Raw genomic sequence first — 7,194 nt, forward strand, 5'->3', positions numbered from 1 at the left:
AATCATGTCCAATAATAGAACAAAGCATTTGGGACTCAGGAGAATCATAGGAAGGATAATGTAACTCTTCCACCAGGAATTCAAAGCAAAAATTAGATTCCTATAGCTGTGGTATAGATTCCAAAGTGGCCATTGCATCCACTGCTCTATTTGTTGTTCTAGGGATGTACTGAAATGATAAAAAGGTAAAGTATTTCTTCAGATCATCCATCATTCTCTTATAAGGCATCAATTTCTCATCTCTTATCTGATATAGGTCAATGTTTTGGTTGATGATGAGTTGAGAATCTCCATAGATGTGTAATTCAACAATCTTCCACTCGATGGCCAGCTTGATTCCATTTACCAAAGCTTCATATTCTGCAATGTTATTTGTGCAAGGGAAGAGAATATTGTAAGATTTTGGGATTGAGTATTTTTGGGGAGTAACAAAAAGTATTCTGGCACCAGAACCATGTTGAGTGAAAGACCCATCAAAGAACATCTTCCATGATTGTTCAGTAAGGTGCATGATTGATTCATCTGGGAATTCTATATGCAGAGGTTGACTGTCTTCAAGTGGAGCATCAACAAGTTGGTCTGCAATAACTTGTCCTTTGATGGCTTTACGATCCACATATTCAATGTCAAATTCTGTAAGAACCATGACCCATTTAGCCAGTGTTCCTCTAAGTGTTGCTTTACTGAGAAGATATTTGAGTGGATCAATCTTAGCTACTAGTTTAATAGAGTGTGCCAACATATAGTGCCTTAATTTTTATGATGCAAAGATCAATGCAAAGCATGCTTTCTCTATTATAGTGTAATTCATTTCATACAACACCAATGTTTTTCTGATGTAATAGATAGATCATTCCTTTTTATTGTCATCTTGTTGTGCCAGAAGTGCCCCCAGTGAAGTATCTGTAGTTGAAATGTATAGGATCAATGGTTTACCTTGAATCAGTGGCATTAATATGGGTGGATTAGAAAGATATTCTTTGATTTGTTTTAAATGTTGTTCACAGTCTTTATCCCAGTTGTATTGAATTCCTTTCCTTAATACCTTTGTGAAGGGTTCAACTTTGCTTGCTAGCTGAGATATAAAATGCCTTATTAACTGAACACGACCTTGTAAACTTCTCATTTGATTGATATTCTTGGGCGGAGGCATTTCCATTATAGCTTGGACCTTTTCAGGGTCAACCTCAATTCCTTTTTTTGAAATTATGTAACCAAGCAATTTTCCTGATGTTACTCCACATGCACACATTTTAGGATTTAATCAGAGCTTGAATCTTTCCATTCTATCTAGTATGAGGCCTAGTTCTTGAATATGCGTAGATCTCTTCATGGTTTTGACTAGGGTATCATCGACATAATCTTCCATGTTTTTATGCATCATATCATGGAAGATAGTGGTTACTGCTCTTTGGTAAGTTGCTCATGCATTCTTTAGCCCAAACGACATAACATTCCAGTAAAATGTTCTCCATGCACATGTGAAAGTTGTCTTTTCTTGATCTTCAAGTGTTATCTTGATATGATTGTAGCCAGAGAATCCATCCATTAACAAATATATCTCATATCTAGCAGTCATATCTACTATCGTGTCAATATTGAGCAATGGAAAATCATCTTTCAGACATGCCTTATTGAAATCCCTGAAGTCTATGCAAACTCTAATAGATTTGTCTTCCTTTGATATAGGTACCATATTTGATATCCATTCTCCATAGTCTATAGCTCTAATAAATCTAGCTTTTAGCAATTTCTCTAATTCAGCTTTGACTAGTAGTGCCACATGAGGATGCATCTTATGGAGTTTTTTCTTGACTGGTTTACCTCCTAGTGTAATAGAGAGGTGATGCATGGTGAGATCAGGATCTAGTCCTAGCATGTCTGAGTATGTCCATGCAAATTTGATCTTCTTTTCTACAAAAAGGTTGCTGAAATCTTTTAACTCTTCTGCTGATAGTAATTGGGCTAAATTAATTATATGTGGCATTTCTTGACTCCCAATGTTCATTGGCTGAGTTGGCTTGATCAATATGGAAGATCTCTCTTGGAAATGACATGGTAGAATATCAAGTATCTCACCTTTAGGCACCTCAGAGAGGTTTTCACCCTTAGGTACGCCCTTTATTTTCTCTTTTTTAGATTTTGATACCACCACAATATGTTTTTTGCCATCAGATCTTTTATTTTTATTTTTCTTATTTTTGTGACTAAGATACTTGATATCTATTTCAGTCTTGTTTCCACTCTATTCACTGGTGGAAGAGTTCATGGGTTCAACTGCATTGAGATAATAGGCTAATGTTTAGTCATTTGCAAAAGTAGGTACATCCAAGGGTTGGTTATAAAGAGTACAATCAATCAATTTAGGGTGTATTAAGGATAAGGTTGGAACAAGTTCAAGGGAGTTCATGGTACTATCATCATGGATTCAGACCAACCAGTCGAGTTCCAGAAGACTACCTTGCATATGTGTCTCGAGACCAGTAAGAGTCATGACATGATTCTCAAAATTCATGTTAGTATTTATTGGACCTAACCCAAGCGAGCTACTTCTAGCATCGTCACCTACTTCAGACTGGACTACATATTGTGGTGTGTCAGTAACAGGGTCAGCAGATAATATCTCAACATTCATGACAGAGTAGTCATAATGTATTGTTGAATAGTTGTTGTTATAAATAGAGCTCCTGTCTAAGTCATCAGAGTCATAGGATGAAGTTTTTGATTCATCTTCAAGTGGCTTAGTAAAAGTATATATAGTATCAATACCCACATCTTTGATGTTGCAAGTTCCTTCGTGATTTGGTTCATTGAGTACTTGTATTTGACACACTTGTGGACATAACCTTGATGGTTCTGTTAATCCCTATCATCTGTTCTATTCAACTTCCTCTGGACAGATGACTAGTTCTATTTCTGTAGCTTCTAATTCTTCTTTTGTAGTTCCATACCTGATTCATCTTATCTCATTAGAGGGAGAGTTAGTAGGTGAAGAAATTGCTTGTGTCCTTTCTTCCTCCAACTGTCGTTCATAGTCTTCTTGTCTTTTTAGTCTGATATCTTCCATTTCATTTTCCATTTTTAGGCATATCAGCTCTTGTGCATCATCTGTGATATCACTGGATTCTTCAGGGATTTCTATAGTAGAGGTATCTAAGAGATGGTCAGGACCCCATTCATACTCATTGGAATCAGTTTCTGAATCATCTACTTGTTGTCTGCCAGTATATGTTACCAGAATATTCAACGGTGCAAACAATTCTCTGATTCTATATACTTCATCTCTCATATCTTCTAGGACTTCTACTTCTTGTGGTATTATATCCGATATAATTGGAACTTGATTACCATCTATTTCCTCTCTCTGGGTGGGAGATTCTTTTTGTTCATCGTCACACTCTTCCTGAGTTTGTTGAGTATTAATTTCTTGTGTTGTTAAAGGTAGTACCTTTTTCTTCCACTTACATTGATGGTGGGATGTGTGCTTCTGATTTGATTGCTTTCTTGGATCATATCCTAGTCCAACTTTATCATTGATAGACTTAGTTTGTAACTGAATAGATTCAACAATACCTTTTTGATGTTTCCCTAGAGGACCAGCCCCTGAATATCCCATGTGTTGAAGCATCTTATATCTTGGACCATATTGTGTTGGGGAAATCTCACAATGTCATATTTCTTTGTTTGCACTATCTTCTTTGAAAAGTGATTTGAGAACATCATCCTCTTCTATTTCATCTGCAAGAGAAGTAGAGGACTGTATAAAGACACCATTATAAATGACATTTGGAGCTGAAATTTGTGGCTTCATAAGATCTAATGGTTTTCCTGACTATCTTGGTGATGGAGGAAGAGACATTAGTGAGAGTATAGGCTCTATTTTGTAGCTATCTATGCCAGTGTTTGTGATTTTCAATTTCTTTTCTAAATCTTTCAGCCAAGATTTTGAACTTTTAGCTGTAGAGGTCGCTCTATTATGAGGAACAAAAGCATCAACACTCTGTGTTAATGCATTGCAGGTATAGCTTGTATGGTAGGAATACTGACTTCAACTCCATCATAAGGAAATTCTAGGCGTTGATGATACGTAGATGGTACTGCTTTCATCTCATAAATCCATGGCCTGCCCAGATGTTGTATGAAAGATGAAGATCGAGGACTTGAAAAATGATATCTCTTTCTATAGGTCCTACCTTGATTGGTAATTGCACCAGACCCTTAGAAGTTCTTTCTTCTTCATCATAAGCCTTGATTGTTATTTTCTTTGTTGGGTCAACAACATTTTCAGAAAATCCCAGCTATGTCAGTAGATGGTAGGTACAAATATTCAACCTAGCACCTCCATCTATCAAAACATGTTTAACTCAGTGTTTATGGATCATGGCTTCAATGTGCAATGGCTGGTTATGTGGGTGACTCAGTGAGTTATCATCTTCTTCAGAGAAATTGAGGTAATGAGGTGAGGTCAGGTGATCCACCATAGATTGAAACCGGTCTATGTCTAAATCTTTAGGGACACTTGTGGTAAGTAGAGCCTTGTCCAGGACCTCTCTATGAGTAGAAGAGATCTTAAGCAGTTCCAAAATGGAGATTTGAGCATTGGTTTTCTTCAGTTGTTTGACAATACTATAACTAGGAGAAGATGATGAAGCCAACTATTTGATTTGGCCATGATTGTGTCTATTTGTCTATTTGGTAGATTTGATGTTGTTTGATCGAAAGTTGAGGAACTAGCTGCTGGGAGAGTAATCTTCCTTTGAGCGCGAGTCACGAAATTAGCAGCTTGTTCTTGACTTTGGTGATCTTAGACTATGATCACATTGCAATATTTAGGTTGAGCATATTCAATCATGTTGATCACATTATCGTTGTTAGTGTAGGTATAATTGACTCTAGCTCCTCCCTTGGATTTTGAGGAATCTCCTTGTTCATAAGTCGGTAAGGGATCTTTAAAGGCCTTATGATCAGCATTAGTCGCGTGATTTCCAAAAAATATCTTGGAATTCATTTCGAAGTTTCATGCAGTTGTTTATGTTATGTCCCTTGTTCCAATGGTAGTCATAGTATTCATTTTCTCTCCACCATTTGGGTCTAATTTCTGGGTCATATGGTCTAGAATTGTCTGGCAATGTTATCAGATCATTTGCCAATAAGGTTTTGAAAGATTATTCATATGACTCATCTAGAGGAGTAAAATCACACTTAGGCTTTGAAAGCCAAGGCTTTTCTTTAAACCATTCTCTTGTTTTCTTTGGAGGATTTTCTGCTACAGTTTCAGCTGTCTTGAGTGCTTGCATGCCACTAGCCAAGTTAAATATTGTGGATTTTGTTTTTGCTTGGACAGTATCTACCACTCCATTAGTAACAATGTTCCTGTTATTATCTTTGTTGTATTTCCAGTATTTACTCTTTTCTTTAGAGCTAGAACCTTGCGATGTTTCTTTCCAAAGCAATATATCTCCCTTTTTTATAAGCACATCTTCCATTTGAGGGTGTTATCTGCCATTTTGTTGAATGAAGGATGTACTTGCATCTAGACACTATACTTTAATTTATGGATTAGGTTGTTGACAAAGATATCCATTTTCTCAAGATCTGGGATAGTCTGTGAATATCTAGAGAACATCTTTCTCCACCATTGGAGAAAAGTGAGAAAGGGTTCTCCTGTCTTTTGTTTGGTATTGCAAAGCTCTATCATATTCATAGGATGTCGAATATTGTATGAGTATTGTTGTAAAAATAATTGGATTAGTTCTTCAAACATTTTTATTCCTTTGGGTAGACTTGAGAACCATTCCATTGCTTGACCCCCTAAACTTCTTGGGAAAAGGCGCATGAGATACATTTGATCGCGCATGAACTCCATATAGGCAGCACAAAACTCTCTGACATGATCTTGAGGATCTAAGGTACCATCATATTTGTCAAATTTTGGGATCTCAACTCATGAAGTAAATGGAGGCATGTAAAGGTTTTTGTCAAATGGGAATGGGCATATTGTGTCCAGAGAATATTGTTTTGGTGTTTTATCTTTGTTTTGTAGTTTTGTGACCATAGTTTGTAATGTTTGCATTTGTTTGCTTATTTTTCCCCATGGTGTCTCTTCCTCTTTAGTGACAAGGGCCTCCACATTATAACTAGTATGGAGTTTGGTGCCTTGCTTTGTTAATTCTAGGAAATAATCTTCTTTTTCCCTAGCCATGATGACCTCCATCATTTTTCAGAACTCTTTATCATTTTGACATCTATGTACTTCGGCTTCGGGAGGTTTAGGAAGCTTAGATTCAGTCAATAAGGAATCACTATCAGTGGCATGATTGCTAAAGTCATCGTGAGTGTCTCATTTATTAGCTTCTTGTTCTTGTCTTTCCCCAGACATGATGGGAGATAGGGGTTGACCAAAGATTGGTAGATCATAAACTAGTATTTGTGATGAGGATGGTTTATTTTGAAAGAGATTTTCTTCAAAGAATGGATTGTCGTTTGACAAAAAGGGTGTTTCTTTTCCTTTGTCTATTTTGTTGTGAGAGTTTCTAGTTTGAACAAGCATTTGTAACTGACAAAACCGAGAGCTAAATGTGTTGCAAAAGTCAAGATCAAATTGTAGCTAGTAGTTCGTTTAACATAGTGATTGAGAAAAGTTACTAAGATCTGGTCTGGTTTTAGGACTGATCTATCCTACGTAAGACATTATCTAAGTTAACTTAGATTTGATAAGATGTTGTTTGAACTAGCTTAAAGATGATCAACAAAATCATGCAACGCAATGACAAAGGTACACTATCAAGGTTGTTTATGCTCAGGAGGATGATAACTAGTTTTAGACTCGTTGTAGACTATTTTAGATAGGTTTGACTGTTCTGGTCTAGCAAAATCAGAGACTCGTATGATATAATTTCTAAGACCGTACGACAGTATAACAACTTTAGGACAACAACAGTTCTATTTCGTATGAGTTGCTTCCTAGTACCGTACAACAAATGGGTAGGTCCCAAACGACAAAGGATTCAGTGCAGTTATGTCTCATACAACACATGATTTAGCTTAAATGACAGACTACTGGGTCTCGTATGACACAAGATTGAGATCGAATGACAATTTAAAAGACTCGTATGACACAAGATATGGTGTAGGATGACAAATGATAAGGCTCGTATGACTATTAACAGGTCAGAGACAAAAAATCTGAGTTTT

The sequence above is a fragment of the Cryptomeria japonica genome, chromosome 10 (genome assembly GCF_030272615.1).
Source record: "Cryptomeria japonica chromosome 10, Sugi_1.0, whole genome shotgun sequence".
Classification (NCBI taxonomy): Eukaryota; Viridiplantae; Streptophyta; class Pinopsida; order Cupressales; family Cupressaceae; genus Cryptomeria; species Cryptomeria japonica.